General features: G+C 40.0%; 1 protein-coding gene and 1 long non-coding RNA gene across 4 annotated transcripts in view; one reads left to right on the forward strand and one right to left on the reverse strand.

Moving 5' to 3' along the window:
- ENTREP2 (endosomal transmembrane epsin interactor 2) overlaps positions 1-16691 on the forward strand; it is a 475619-nt gene that overhangs the window by 294509 nt on the left and 164419 nt on the right. The window lies entirely within an intron of this gene.
- Positions 8652-16420, reverse strand: LOC144616573 (uncharacterized). The gene is made up of 3 exons (XR_013555927.2): positions 16335-16420; positions 10614-10773; positions 8652-10267 (listed from the first exon to the last, which is right to left on the reverse strand). It is a non-coding gene; the product is annotated as an uncharacterized LOC144616573 (long non-coding RNA).

Raw genomic sequence — 16691 nt, forward strand, 5'->3', positions numbered from 1 at the left:
GCTGTCATGCTGTGAATCATACAGATCCATCCTGCTGGTGTGTTTCTGTGACAGCGTCATTGACACAGGGTCTGTCAAACAGATTCTGTGTGCATTGCTGCAGAAGAGAGAGGGTCATCACTGTATTTTAATACTAAGTAGTATTGAGAAGCAGGAAGCTTTGCTTTTTATCTTGTTTTCCATGGCAAATTTATTTGACCTGCATCGGCATTTTTTAGAATCACATATTCTAGAAAATACCTAAGACTAGAAAAGAAGCGAGAAATGAAAGAAGCATTATCCTCCCCTGCTCTGTTCCTTTTTAAACCAAGATATGCAGTGGTGAACCTCTGTATTTTCCAATCCCAAAATATATCTCCCCATTATATTATTGTACATTTTTGTGTTTTGTGACCTAATCCTATTAAAATTCATATATGAAATTATGGAACCAAAGCCTGTGATGGTTGGTATTCATATATTGGCGAAATAACTTAAGGTCCTGAAAGTATTGGCAAAATTACAATCAGGCCTCAGCTAGGTATCCTTTGAGTGATACAGGTGAATTTTATTGAAGGTGGGAAAGTGGGATATAAAATATAGCACTCAAGGCAGTGTCTAGTAGTAGAAAATCAGAAAAACATGAGATGGGAGCTGAGATTGTGTCCCACTGTTTAGGTGGTGGACAGTTTCTAAGCTCTCACGGGGCTTCACTCTGTGTAGCTTTAAAAAGATAGCAATAACATTTCCTTTTGTTCTTTTAGCCTGACATTTTAAATGGACATTGAACTACTTGGTATTAAGTGAGGGTCTGGAGAAGGGTGAGGCTGCATCTCCATCTGCCATCTCAGCCTCCCTCTTTGCAACTCCCAGAGTGCTGACTGATGGTCTGAACCATCCTCGTGCTGAAGCACGAGACTTCCCTTCCATAGAAATCCACTGTCCAAGGGGAGAAACAGTCACAGGTTCAGAGAGGTAGGGGACCCCCCAGTGAGGCCTGCACTGGTAGAGAAGCTCCTCCTAAGGATAGAGAGCATCAGTCATTTTAGGACCTTTTATGTAGTTGCTCTTAAACAGGATTTTATTGAACACCTTCTGTGTGCCAGGAAATGTTCTGGATGCTGAGGATATAGTGATGAAAAAAATAGACAAAATTCCCATTCTCATGAAGCTTTATTTTAGGTAGGGGAAATGGAAAAACATAGATAAATCCTATGTCACATGCAGGTGTTAGAGTGAAAAAGGAAAACCAGGAAACAGATAGGGAGTGTGAGGACTGGGGAGCTATTTAATAGAGTGATGAGAGGTGCTCTCCTGTTGCTGGAGACCTAAGGAAGTGAGGGGGGGTGGGGAGAACTTTCCAGGCAGAGGGACTAGCCAGTGTAGAGGCCTCCACATGTGGGCATGCTTGGCACACTCCAGGAACAGCAAGGAGAGGTGTGGCTGGAGGGGAGTGTGTGAAGGGAAAGTTAGAGGCACACCAAGGGCTACCTTGTGTGGAGACTGGTGGATGATTTAAAGGACTTTGCCTTTTTACTCCAGGTAAGGCTAGGACCACTGTAATGGTGAGGAGAGGAGGGGCTTTTAAGAGGGTCCCTCTGGTATCTTTGTCTTGGCAGGGCAGGGCAGAATCCACAAAAGCAGTGAAGAAGGAATGAGATTAACTCATGTTGCATTTAGATGTGGTGCCTTAATTCTCCCTGCTGTGTTGTATTCCATTGTGTGTATGTCCCATATTTTATTTATGTATTTTATTGTGGATGGACAGTTGGATTATTTCAATTTGGTGACTATTGCAAATAATGCTGCTATGAACACTGACTTACATATCATTTTGTGCACCACTTAGGAGTGAAATTCTGAGTGCGTGGATTCAATTTTAGTAGATAATGCCAAATAATTTTCTAAAGTGGTTGTTCCATTTACATTATCTCCATTATCACCAATATTTGGTATTGCCACTTATTTTCCTTTGAGCCATATGGTGGGTGAATCATGGTAACTCACTATAGTTTTATTCTGCATCTCCTTGATTATTAATTACGCTGAATGCCTTTTCACATGTTTATTTGACATTTGGATCCCCTCGTTTGTGAAGTACCTATAAAAGCTCTTGCCCATTTTCCATTGTGTTGTATGTACTTATTTGTTTTAAAGAGCTCTTTATATATGCTGGAGATAAGCCCTTTGTTCAGTTATTTGTAATTTGTCAGCTGTGTCTATATACACACATATATGGATTATCTTCTTGCATTCAGGGGCTTGCCTTTTCATCTCACAATGATCTTTTTGGTGTGTTGATTGAAATAAAGATTTCCTACCTCAAGGCTAAAAAGATTTTTGTCTTGCGTTATCTTTAAATAGTTTTATTACTTTTCCTTTTGCATTGGAAACTATAATTTACTGAGAGTTGATTTGATTTTTTTAATCAAAAAATATAGTTTCATTTTTCCATATGAATATCCAGTTGACCTAGGTCCATTTATTCAAAAGACAGCCCTTTTCCTCACTGCTATGAAATATCATCTTTGTGATGTGGAAGTGTTCTTATACCCATGGGTCACCTCCTGGATTCTCTGATCTTTTGGTCTATTTGTCCATACCATACATTGTCTTAAGTAACTGAAACTTTATAAGTAAATCTTGGTATCCAATAAAGTAAGCACTTTTTTTGTTCAGTGTTGTTTGGTTATTCATGTCCTTTGCATTCTTGTATAAATTTTGTAGTCAGCTTGTCAAATTCTACAAAGAAACTCTGCTAGAATTTTTGATGGGTTATAGTGGATCTGTAAATCAATATAAAGACAGTGACATCTTTACCATAGTGTGTTTTCCATCCTATGAGCATTTATTTAGATCATCTTTAATTTCTCTCAATATTTTGTTTTATAATTTTCTGAGTAGAGACATTGCATAGCTTTCAAGAGCTATAAATCCTACCTGTCTTTTATTTATTTATTTATTTATTTATTTATTTATTTATTTAATTTTGGCGATGTGCATAGTGTTCAGTTATCTATTGCTATGCCACAAGCCACCTCAAAATATCATGGCTTAGATATCTATAGTTTATTATCCCTGATGGTTCTATGGGTATTACGTCTGCTTGTCTTGCCTGGAGTCCCTCCTGTGATGGTGTTCAAATTATGACTGGAAGATGCCTGATAGTCCCAATGGCCTCACTTATATGTATTTGGAACTTTGATGCCACTGAAGTTGGGCCTCTCCTGTCATCATTCAGTAATCTAGGTGGGGCATCTGTCCATGACAAAGAGAGCTCTGTGAACGGGAGTGTCCCAAGAGATCAAAAGCAGAAGATACAGGCCTCTTCAGTCCTGGGCTCCAAAATCCACATGATGTAACTTCTGCCACACTCTGTTGTTCAGGGCAAGCCATGAAGTCAGTCCACACATGAAGGGTGAAACGATTTTCCCCACCTCTTGATGGGAGAAGCAGCCACTCACATTACAGTACAAAAGCACATGTGGGATCCATCTCTGGGAAAATGTATCACATATGGCATATATTTTTTATTCCATTTTCTGTTTGCCATTGAAAAATGGAAATGAAACTGATTGATGCTTATTGACCTTATACCCAACTACTTTGATAACTTATTGGTTCTGATGGCTGATCTGTACATTCTTTTCAATTTTCCACATATAGAATGTCATTGGAAAAAGAAAAGACAATTTTGTTTCTTTCCAATCTTCATAATTAAAAAAAAATTTTTTAGCATTTATTCATTTTTGAAAGGCAGAGAGAGACAGAGAGTGAATGGGGAAGGGGCAGAGAGAGAGGGAGACACAGAAACAGAAGCAGGCTTCAGGCTTCAAGCTGTCAGCACGGAGCTGGACGCAGGGCTTGAACTCACAGACTGCCAGATCATGACCTGAGCCGAAGTCGGCTGCTTAACGAACTGAGCCACCCAGGCACCCCAATCTTCATAATATTTATTCCTTATCTCAGAGGGAACATTTTCAACATTTCACAATAAAGAGCGATGTTTAGTGCATATTGTTTGTAGTGATCAGTTAAGTTCCCTTCTATTTCAATATTGTTAAGTTTCTTATTTTGTTAGTATTAAAAAAAATTTTTTTAATGTTTATTTATTTTTGAGACAGAGAAACAGAGCATGAGCAGGGGAGGGTGAGGGGTAAAGAGAGGGAGACACAGAATCTGAAGCAGGCTCTGGGCTCTGAGTTGTCAGGACAGAGCCCCATGCAGGGCTCGGACTCATAAACTATGAGATCATGACCTGAGCTGAAGTCATTCACTTAACCAACTGAGCCACCAAGGTACCCCTGTTTTTTTTTTTTTAAGATCATGAGTGGATACTGAATTTTCTCCTATGACTTTTCTTTCTTTTTTTAGATGACCATAGTAAAGTTCTTTATTCTGTAATATAGTGAATCACGAATCACCTTGATTGATTTTTGAATGTTCGCTTTCCTAGATTGAACTCTGCTTTCTCATGCTGAATCTCTTGATTTTGTCAATGTTTTGTTCAGGGCTTTTGATTATGTGTTTGGGAGGGAGACTGGCCTTTTATTCACACTTTTCAAAATGTCCTTGTCAGGGTCTTGTATACGTTTTATTTGGTTATGTTTTTCTAGGAATTTGCCCATTTCATCTGTTTTCAAATGTATTGGCAAACATTGTAATTAATATTCTGTTATCCTTCTAATATATATAGGGACGTCCCTTGCTGTTGTTCATACCTGTGTGAGAGCACAAGAAAGCTGTTTCTGGGAGTGTTGAAAGAAGTTGGAACCAATTGCTGCTGTCAGGGCAGAGGTATTGCTAGGACCTTACTGGCAGGAAGAACAAGCAAACAGGAAGAAGAAAGTCCTACACCTTACCCCACTTTTCAGGCTACTCCATTGCCCCCTGTTAGAAGACTGCAACATGAAGCCACCTAACAGAAGAAAAACATAGCTTACAGAGATCCAACCCCAGTATTAGAGAGCAGTGGAGGGGCGCCTGGGTGGCTCAGTCGGTTGAGCGTCCAACTTTGGCTTAGGTCATGATCCCATGGTTCGTGAGTTCTGGCCTCGCATCGGGCTCTGTGCTGACAGCTCAGAGCCTGGAGCCTGCTTCAGATTTTGTGTGTGTGTCTCTCTCTCTCTGCCCCTCCCCAACATGCGCTCTGTCTTTCTCTGCCTCTCAAAAATAAAGAAAACTAATAAAAAATTTAAAAAAAATAGAGGGCAGTGGATTTGGAACTGAGAGATCATAGCTTAATAAACAGCACACTCTCACACTAAAATATTTTCAGTACCCTCTTGACCTCACCCCACCTGGAGAAGACTCTTAGAGTCATTTTTCTTTCTGTTCCATCTCCCCACTCTTCTCCTTTTTCCTGGGGTATTCAGAGATCGTTTGAGTCCGGGTTCTTACCAAAATCTTCCTTCTTCTATTTCAAGAATCCTTATGAGCAACTGTAGTACAATTTACATTCACATTATCATTGTCCATTAAGATTTTAAAATAAATATTACAAGATTTGTTCTCACTATTGCTTACTAAACTCTGTCTTCACCTCCCATGGGTGCTTGTTTGATTTGGTTCTTTGGCAAGACTATACTGGAGTGTTCTCAGAGAGGACACCTGAGACCACTGCTTCCCACTGTGCACCTCCCATAATCTGCTCCTTGGTACTCACATAATAATATGTTGCCTGGGCTGAGAATTTTTGGATTACAAGTGAAAAATGTGATGTTAAACTGATTGTTTCTAGAAACAACTTACTCATTTTCTCTGGAAGCTGATAGGATTGTTCTTGAAATTTTAACAGGATGGATCTAAATTCTGCCTTTTCAGAACCCTATCAAATCCAAAGCCTTGTTTTTCCTTTGATATAGTTTCTTTGCTCATTCTCTGTCATATGTTTTGTTTTCTCCCCCAACTTCTGTGATTTACGTATTATGCCTTCTGTTTCTGCCCTTTATATCTTGATATTTCACTTATTATTTTTATTTCATTAACTTTTGTCGTGTATCTTTCATTTGAGCCTTCTAAAATAGTAATTTGGCTTTCAGCAGGGACCATTCTCTTTTACAGTACCTCTACTAGAATTTTACATTTAAAAATCAAGAATTACTCTGTTCCAGAAGTATCTTATTGTGCTCTAATAATATCTCCTTGTGTGTCCTCATTATGTTTTTGATAGTCTTATTCTGTTTCTTCTATTGGTTGTGCTCCATAGTAGCCATCTGTTCTGGAATTTGGCTGTCTCCTTCCTTAAAACCACTGTACTTAGGTGTATGTATGAGTTTACTTTGCCTGATCATTTTGCTTGGAGTTTCCCCAATGCTGGTTTGGGCTCAGCAGGTGGCCATGACAGGATCCCCTTAAGGCCATGGTAAATAGGAAGAGATGGTAGCAGAAGTATTTTCCCTCTGTGGGGAAGGGGTAACTGGGCCTGGCAAACTACATTGTCTTGCTTTAGATATGGCAGGGGGAGGGGGGAGGAAAGGGGTAGTGTCTGTTTTCAGAATCAAATAGGGTTAGCTTATCTTCAGGCCTACTTGCAACCTTTTTTTTTTTTTTTTTTTTTTTTTTTGTAAACATTTATTGTTGAGAGACAGAGAAAGAGCGTGAGCAGGGGAGAGACAGAGAGAGAGGGAGACACAGAATCTGAAGCAGGCTCCAGGCTCTGAGCTGCCAGCACAGAGCCTGATGGGGGGCCCAAACCCATGAACAATGAGATCATGACCTGAGCCAAAGTCGTATCCTTAACCCACTGAGCCACCCAAGTACCCTGCAACTTGTCTTTCAACAGGACAGTGGAGTGACACCTCAGGCAAGCCTTACAGGCTCCCTCTCTGCTCAGAAGACCCCCTGGATCATTTCACTGTGGCTTGGAATGGCAGTTTCTCACTCTGAGCTCTTCCAGAAGATGCAGCCTTTCTCCATACTACCTGACCTTTGGCCTATAGAGTTTTACTGATTTGGGCTTCCTGTGCTGAGCGTGCACCTCTACCATAGGCCAGCCATGGGGTGCAACTGTGAGTCAGCCTGTGGGCACATGCTATGCATCATCAGTAGCCACAGGATATAGGAGAACATGTGGCTAGCTGGCCAGTCTGGGGCTGTCAGAGCTCAACTGTACCCTGGTCATCATATTAGGAACACTTCTAGGCAGGAAACAGGGCTAGACTTGGGGGTGCTTCATGAGTCACTTGGGGGTGCTGCAAGGACACACTGGAACTCCTGAAAACCTCCAGAGCCTCAGGATATAACTTCCTGTCTTCTCTTTCCAAGAAAACTGGGGACCAAGTTTGTAGCATAGAGTAAGGTCTTAGGGGTCAGGGACCAGCTATAGGCCAAGTGGCAGTGAACGAAAGACTCAGTCCCCTGCAGGATGGCCTGGAGAAGCTAAAATTCCAAGTCCATCAGGTGGATAGAGAAATGATGACTTTGCTGGAAAGTAAGAGCAGTGGGGAGTTTGCAGTATCCCCTTGTTCTAGTGTATGGCCGGAGTAAACTCCTCAGTAGGTACTCACAGGGAACCACTGGCTGAGGATGGGAATCACTCAGGCTAGGGTGAAGTTCCTGAAAATGAGGATGCATCTTCAGTACATCCAAGCAAATTCTGCCTTTCCAACTTACAGACTGTAAATATCTGGGCAAACCATAGATCCTCCCTGTTCCCAGATAACATCTAAATGTCTTTTTGCACAGAGAGGGAGGCTGACAGCCACCTTGTGGGCTTGTACCACTACCTTCAGCAGTGCTTCAAGCTGATGTTCAAATGTCTATAGATCTCAGAGCTAGGTGGAGGGGTTAGCACATGGCTAGTGACTGGGAGCCATGGCTTCACTAGGCGAAATCTGAACAACCAACAGATATATTCCCTTTGTTGGGATTCTCTCATCCACAGAAATCAGTTGGGATGCTTTGGGCTACAAGTGATATAAAGCCCAACTCACAAAAGCTTCAATGCCAAAGGAAGTAAATTATCTCAAATAACAAGTTCAGAGGTGGGCTGCTCCAGAGTTAGTTGGTTCAGCATCCTAGAGAAGTCATCCGGGATTCAGATTCTTTCCAGCTTTTCATTCTGCCACTTTCAATATTTTGATGTGTTGGCTTAGCTCTACTCATGGTCACAAGATGATTGCCACTGCTTGAGGCATTACACACAGATGTAAAATGTCTAGAAGAGGATTTTTTTTTCCTGTGAACCTCTTTTTGAGAGCAACTAGACATTTCTCAGACTCCCCCCCACCCCCCCCCCAACACACACACTACCAAAATATTCCTCACATCTCACTGGCCAGAACTGGGTCACATGTCAACTCTTAAACCAGCCACTTGTTATTTTGGTTGTATAATTTATTTATAAATTTAAAAAATACTGCCCTTGAATAAGATTAATCAAGTGAACATGTGAATGGATGTTGATATTAAGTGGCAATAAGTTGGGCTAAATTTCTGTAATTTGCACCTAATAATCACACCTGGACACAAAGGATTAGCCATAAGCATAACAGATATATCCACATTAATCATTGTGTGAAATTTCTCAATATACAGTTTTTAAAGGTCCAAAGTAATAACCACACTGAATTAGGTAATTTGCTTAGAGGTGCATGTGAAAGGAAAAGAAAACATGCATGAGTAGTATGAACCACTTGGATAATTACAAACAACTGAACAGCTCAAGAAAATTTCATAAACACATTTTTAATGACTGATTGGATCCTAGGAAGCAGTTAATTAGCTAACATTTGCTTTTCCCATGCCACCTCTCTCAAACCTGTGGGATTAATAAAATCTGAATTAAAAAAAAAAAAACACCTCTTGTTTCTCGTGAAAGAAAGATGCCCTGCTTTATCCAGCCAGATAAAGGGATGTTGTTGCCAGCTTCAGGAGGCAGGGATCCTTCAGGAAACCAGCTCCTTGGCCTCTTGTGCATTTAGGGCTGGCTTTCCCACGGTGGCTTCCTGGTTGCTGGATGCAGCACTGAGGCCAAGCCAGCTGGGCGGGCACATAAGTAGGCAGCAGGTTCCCCTCTGCGCTTTCTTCCTTTCCTGATGCATGTGATTCTCACCCGATGTGCAGGGCTTTCTCTCTTCCTTGAATCACTTTCTCACGCACAGCACTGGTACGTTTGCTGTCCAACATGTTTGTATTTATAAAGTTGCTACTTTCCCCTGGTGTTACAGGGTGTGTTCTGTTTTACCCATTCTGTTTCTTCCTTCACCAGGCTTTGTGCCTCCTTTTGTACAAGTGAGGTCAAACTTGTTTATTCCCTGGAATGCCATTCTTTCTTATTTTCTCTGTTCAAGGCTTCTGAAAGCTCCACAGAGCTGCCAAAACATCTCATGCACATGCAAGGAAAGCACTTAGAGGATCCGGGACTGAAGTTTCCTTTAGTATTGAGCTTCTGAGGGTATCTTCTGAGAGAACTAGGGACGAGTTGGTCAAATTCTCTTCTTAGCAGGGTTGTCACATATGCCTTATATGATTCACAAGTTTTCATGGAATTAGAGTAGCAATTGGTCTTTTAATGGTCTAAGACAAGTGGATAGAAGTGAGAGTTCTGGTTGAGCATAGGTTTTACTTATTCTAATGGTTTTCATACTAAGAAAGGCAATGATCATCATACCTTTTTGTCCAGGTGAGAGAGAGAAAGTCCAGGTAAGAGAAAGTGTTGCCCATGTACAAAGGACAGAGCATCTGACTTTCGTATTCCCTCCAGGGAGAAAGATACTTTACATCAATTCTTAATTTCTGAAAATATTTTTTGGGGGAAGTATCACACTTACTGGACTATATGAACTGAAAAAAACTAGTGTTGCTGTTCTTCTCCTTCTTCTTCTTTTACAGTTAAGATTTTCTTTTTTCTACCAGATGGGCAGCTTCCAGAAGGTACACATGGAAATCTGGTCAGCCAAATTAGTGAGTGGACTGAACCCCATGGTCAATGAGGTGACATGTCTCACCTGAATCACTCTCACATTTCTAGATTTTTTTTCTCTAAATTTTATTAAGTTTCACGATCCTTGTATAGTTCTTGTATATAATCTCATTGTTCCCGGTTGTCGTATTTAAGAAACTGTAGGAGCTAAATTCAATTCAGTATAGTGTAGTAAAGATATGACATCAGGGTAAGGGAGACTATGTCAAAGTTTGGGCTAGATCAATAAGCAAGTTATGTATGTCTTCCTTATTAATCCATTGCATGTGTCTGAAAGGCTATTTTGGGGGTGGGGGTGGGTGTTGCCTTATTTTTTATTGTAGATCTTGTCTTCAGTGTTGTATATGGAAATGAAAAATGAGCCTGTGAAGCAAGGGAGAAGAACTTAAAATCACATACCATAAAATACTTATACTTTTGTAGATGTTAACTTATCTTGCATTTTTTTGTGAATATCCTGCATTGAGTTATACATACTGCACTATGATTAACTCAGAGGCAATTTTCACAGTATAGGTTGATATGTTTTGATATGGTAGATCTCTTTGAGAGAACAGGTACTTGTTCTTGCTCGTGAGTGGGAAGATACAGTTTTGAAACCACTGGATCACAATGCATGCACAATTGACTTTATTACCTATTTTTGATTTTGCCCTTCTCTCAAAAATAGTTGAGGGCCAAGGCTATTTATGGAGCTCCCAAAGCCTACCTTTGTCTGATGTCTCTGGTACAGGAAGCCAGGAAGCAGCAGGAACAACCAAAGCCCCCATTTCCTCAAGATATTTTGCTGCTGTTAAAGATTCATTCAACATTAGAGTGGTTTTTAAATGGAGACCTCCACTTGTCCTAGAAGTCACAGAATTGTGTCACTTAAAGAAAAAGAGAGCCAAGTTAGGAAATTTATTGTCTTATGAGCAGATGCTCTGGGAAACTCAGGATGCTCCAGTATATGGACATCTAATAAATGAGGAACCAGGTATTTCTTTACATGTTACTTTCAGGATGGGCTTTCTATTTTCCTTCCAATATGTGTGTATGATTTATGATTTAGAATTCTTTCATATATTAATCATATTTTATAGCTGAAAGTTTGCCTAACTCAGCCCTGCCTTTCTGCAGGTGAAGAGGCTGAGACCTAACCAGTGAGAAGTCTTCCAGGACCCAGAGGAAAGAAATTGGTGGCAGAGGAAGGATGAAATTGTGTTCCATAAACCATATAGCATAAGGATGTTCATTAATCACCTAAAATATAAACAAAAATCTTTGTGACAGTGGCAGAAATCATTATTTCAACAGTAGACTCTCCTCCACTTTAGTTTAACTTTTTAATTAAAAAAAATCTTTCTGTTGGGGCACCTGGGTGGCTCAGTCGGTTAAGTGTCCAACTTTGGCTCAGGTCATGATCTCACGGTTTGTGTGTAAGCCCCATGTCAGGCACTGTGCTGACAGCTCAGTGCTTGGAACCTGCTTTGGTTTCTATGTCTCCCTCTCTCTCTGCCCCTCCCTGCTCACGCTCTCTCTCTCTCTTTCAAAGATAAACATTAAAAAAAATTTTTTTAATTCTTTCTGTTGCTATTGATCCAGAAAGTCTGGGTGCCCTAACTGCATCTACTTGATGGTTCTCATTACTGTTTTCTTAGTCTTTTCTGATTTCATCTCATTACACTTCAGAAGGAACATCTTATTAAAGATTCTTCAGCTTGACCTTCTTCAGGTTCTTTTTTAAACGGGTTTATAAAGACATAATTAACATATCATAAAATGCACTTGTTTAAAGTATACAATGTCTTCTTAGCATACTTCAGAGTTATGCACCATTATTATCTAATTTTATCACATTTAATCACCCCAAAAAGAAATCATATACCCTTTAGCAATCACTCCCCATACCCCACCTTCCCCACAACAAAACTGTGTTCCACAGAAGCTGTAGCGTGTTACGGTCCCACCAGCAACATAGGAGGTTTCTCTGCATCCTTGCCAAACTTGATATTATCTGCCTTTTTGTTTAAAGCTATTCTGGTGAATGTGAAGTAGTATATATGGTTTTGATTTTGCATTTCCCTAATGACCAATTGTGATGAACATCTTTTCATGTGATTAGCCATTCTTACATCCTTGGAGACATGTCTACTTAAATCCCTTGCCCAGTTTTACAATTGGATTTGTGTCTTCTTATTGAGTTGCAAGAGTTGTTTATATGTTCTGTATATATGTCCCTTATCAGATACATGATTATTTGCAAATAATTTCCCCCAGACTGCATAGATTGCCTTTTCACTTTCTTGAGTCTCCCTGAACACACACAAATTTTTAATTTTTATGAAATCCAACGTCTCAACCTTCTTGTTTATCACCTGGGATTTTAGTGTCTTATCTAAGAAATCATTGACAAATGGAAGGTCATGAAAATTTGCTCCAATGTTTCATTCTAAGAGTTTTTGAATTTTAATTCTTACATTTGGGTCTATGATCCACTTTGAGTTAATTTTGTACGTGGTGTAAGGTCAGGGTCCAGTTCATTCATTTGAATGAGGATATCCATTATCCCAACACCATTTGTTGTTATTCTGCTGAATTATCTTGGTCCCTTTTTTGAAAATCTGTTAACTATAGATGCATGGATTTGCTTTTGCACTCTCACTTCTACTCTACTGCTCTGTATGTGTATCAGTTTACTAGAGTTGCCATAACAAATACACAGACTGGGTGGCTTAAACAACAGAAATTTCCTCACAATCTGGAGGCTAGAAATCCAAGACCAAAGTATTAGCAATAGTGTAGTTTCCCCTGAGCCTCTCTTCTTGACTTGCAGACAGCTGCCTTTCCACTGTGCCCTCAAATGGCCTTCTTTCTGTGTGCACATATCCCTGGTGTTTCCTCCAGGGATGAAGAAGGATGATGTCCTTATGAGGGCATTAGTCTTATTGGATTAGCAACCCACCCTAATGGCCTCATTTTAACTTAATCCATTTAAAGACCTTATTTCCAAAATCAGTCACATTCTGAGGTAGAAGGAATTGGGACTTAAACTTATGAATTTGAGGAGGAGGGAGACACAATTCAGCCCATAACAATATGTCTTATGTTTGTGCCAGTACCTCACAGCTTTGATTACAATAGTGTTGTTCTGACATTATTGTGGAAGTATGAGGAAGTGGGAGTCCTTCAACTTTGTAATTTTTAAAGAGTGTTTTGGCTATTCTGGGTGCCTGGAATACCCTTATGAATTTTAGGATCAGCATGTCAATTTCTATTAAAAAAAATGCAGCTGCGATTTTGATAGGTAGTGTCTTCAATCTTTTATATATATATTTATATATATATTATATATGTATACACATTTGGTTTGCTACTATTTTGATAAGGATTTTTGCATCTGTATTTGTAAGAAATGTTGGTTTGTAGTTTTCTAATAATGTCTTTGGCTGGTTTTGGTATCAAGACAGTACTGGACTCAGAATGAGCTGGGAATCGGTTCTTCATTTTCTGGAAAAGTTTGTAAAGAGTCTTAATTCTTTTGTAAAGAATTTTGGTAGAATTCACCAATGAAACCATCTGCACCTGGATTTTCTTTATGGGAAGTTTTTAAACTAAGTCAATCTTTGTTTCTTTATATTTTCTATTTCTTCTTGAAATGTGTGTTTCTAGGAACTTTTCCATTTCACCAAATTTACCTCATTTGTTGGTATACAGTTGTTTATTGCTCATAGCATCCCCTTATAAACTTTTTTCTTTTCCTTTTTAAGGTTGGTAGTGATATACCCCCCTTCATTCCTGATTTTTTTGAATTTTATTTATTTTGAGAGAGAGAGCATGCAAGTGTGGCAGAGAGAGAGATTGAGAGAGAGAGAGAGAGAGAGAATCCCAAGCAGGCTCCGCACTTTCAGCACAGAGCCCGACATGGGGCTCAATCTCACAAACTGTGAGTTCATGACCTGAACCAAAATAAAGAGTCAGATGCTTAACCTACTGAGACACCCAGGTGCCCACATTCCTCATTTTTTTTTAATCGATATGGGTGTTCTTTCTTGGTCAGTGTAGCTGTCAATTTTATTACTTCTTCAAATTCTTGGATCATCGTTGATGAGTTTTCTTATTTCACCTGTGCCAGGTTTGCACTTATTTCTTTCCTCTGCAGATCATTCTTTTGGGAGTTGCTGGTAAGGTATTAGACTGGAACAAGTGGTGAGAGGCCCAGAAGTTTCTGGCACAGCTGACTTTGCTTTTATAAGCCATTGTGAATCAAAGAACACACTGTTTACGTGTCTCCTGAGGCACCATGAAGCAGTCTCTAGGAGCCCAGGCTTAAAAGGGAGCAAAACTGCTCAAGGCCTCATAGCATTTGACCTGTCTGTAAGGCTTCTGCTGTGGGCAATTAGTCAGCAGCCTGGGGCAGGTTTTTGGAGAACTAGCCTCAGAAAGAAGACAGCTGCAGGCTCTCAGAAGGGAGACATGGGTTTCTGACGGCTGAATATCCACAAGTACATGATCCTGGGTCTTCCCAGGCCTTGGAAAGGGGCAAGCCTTCTCCTTATCAGGAGCCTAAGTTCTCATTTTCATCTCAGGGAGGAAGAAGCCCTGTACTAACTCTCTTCTCTGCAGACTTTGAAGAACCCATGGTCTCTGTGTACTCTCCAGCCTTGAAAGCATGCCTGCTTCAGTTGTTAAGTTAACTCAAAGGAGGGAACCAGGAAGAAGAGGGAACGAGAAACAGAGGACCTGTGCAAAATTATCATTTCTCCAGGATTCCTACAGCCACCTCTAAAGTACCTCGGAATATTATTTCTGGTTTTCTGTTTATAATTGTTGTCTCCTTCAGGACCACTAGTTATGCATAGGTGGGATCTTTCTTGTCTGCCTTCATTATTTCTGTGTTTCGTTCCAATTCCCTTCTTTTATTCTTAACCCATTTCAATTTGCTCAGTTTTCTCAAAACTTATCTGTCTTATCCCTCTCTGGGTATTAGTTTTGTCCATTCTCCTTCTTGGTTCCCTTGCCCTGTGAGTTACCTCTGTTACAGGCTAAAGTGAAATCTAGAAGAAAAGAATGAGGCTTCTGTCATCTTGAACGGTGTGGCCTGTAGGGAAATGCTTTGGGTTAAATAGGAGAACACAGCTACTCTAGAATACCAAATGTTTTCAAATATGTTCTAAGTCATCTGAAACTTCTTTCTGCAGAGGTAAATCACCAGATTAGCTCACATGTACATTCTATATGGAAAAACAGTCTTTCCTGATTTTTACTTTGGCCTTATTGCCAGCAATTAAAATCATAAGTGCATTCCTCAACCACAGAATATGCCAAGAAACAATAAAAATATCAAATTATATTCAGATAACATCTGATTACATTCAGTAACCTTACAGGTAATATTAACTTTGTCTAGCCCCCTCCTTTTGAAACAAAGTCTCATTCTTTAATACCCTCTTTTCTCCTGCTTCATTGGGTTTGGATATTGCTTGGTCAGAATTTTTTCAGTTCCAAGTGAGGAGAACCAACTGGAAGCAGATAAAGCGAAAGGACATCAGTAAGTAGTTATCCCTAGTTTGACCTTGAACTCAGGATCCAGGAGTTGGCAGCATTAGGATTTCTCCATCTCTTAGATCTCCTTTGAGCTGGCTTCACCATGAAGCAGGTTATGCCCAAGCAAAGGCAAAGGAGGCTAGGCTTCCATCACTGTTTAGCTTGTTAGCTCAGGGAAAGAGAACCTATGTGAGCCTCTGAAAGGATGCTGAATAGACTTCCGAACCAGTCTCTGTGGCTGCCCTGAATCATGTGCACTCAGGAAAGAAAGGTAGAGCCTTACTAAGGTCTCCTAGAGATGGGAAGCAGTTCCTAAAGGGAAAAGATGCAGAACAAGTGGCAAAAACAAGCAAACAAAAAAAATTTTTGGCCACCACTGAGAGACCTTGTGTATTTGCAATTTTATAACTTAACAGACCTTAATGATTTTCATAAGTAAAAGGCTCCAGGTAACTGGAAGGTTTATATTTCTTGAAAAGAGTCTGAGAAGGTGCTTCTGGGCCAAATGGCTGCAATGCTTGGAAAGAGCTATCTCATCAAACTGCACCTCTCCACCACCACCCCCCACCCCCGCCTCTTCCACCAGTCAAGGACAGCTCTCTTGCCACTTAAAAGTATCCTTTCAAGAGAGATAAAGTGTTATCATGTAGTCCTGCTGTGTGATTTAACCCGTATGGATCTTTGTTATGAATGGACACAAGGGATTTTATTACAACCATTAAAATATCTGGAATCGTTTTCCTCCTGTCTACTCACCAAAATAGTATCTGCCTCCCCCGCTCCAACTCCTTTGCTCACATACTGCATACGGTCCCACTTTCTTTCACTGGAAAAGGCAGTGAAGCTGCTCATATATGATGGCTGCATGCTTTTATCATTGCTTTTCTCCCCCAAAAGCCCTTACCTGCTTTTTGCACTAGGTTGCTGGCAGAAAATTTTAAATCTTTGTCTGTTTCTGCAAGAAATACCAGGGAGTGAAGAGGAGAACCTAGTAAATAAAGATGATTAGAGATTGCTGGCAGTCATTTGCTACCAAGGAGATGAAATAAAGCAATTAATTACTCAGACATCTAAAGAGCAAGTGATAGTAGGCATTTCTTTGTTCAATGCATTTGAAATCTCAGCTAGCTTAATTTTTGCCTCAAAGAATTTTTACTTTTTTGTCTAGTAATAAAAATATTAAGATCATTACCATAAACCATTTGAAAATGTTCTTCTTTTTAAACCACTTGTCTTTATTACTTCACTGGCTGAACAAAAA

Source organism: Panthera onca, chromosome B3, assembly GCF_046562875.1.
Source record: "Panthera onca isolate mPanOnc1 chromosome B3, mPanOnc1 haplotype 2, whole genome shotgun sequence".
NCBI classification, from domain to species: Eukaryota; Metazoa; Chordata; class Mammalia; order Carnivora; family Felidae; genus Panthera; species Panthera onca.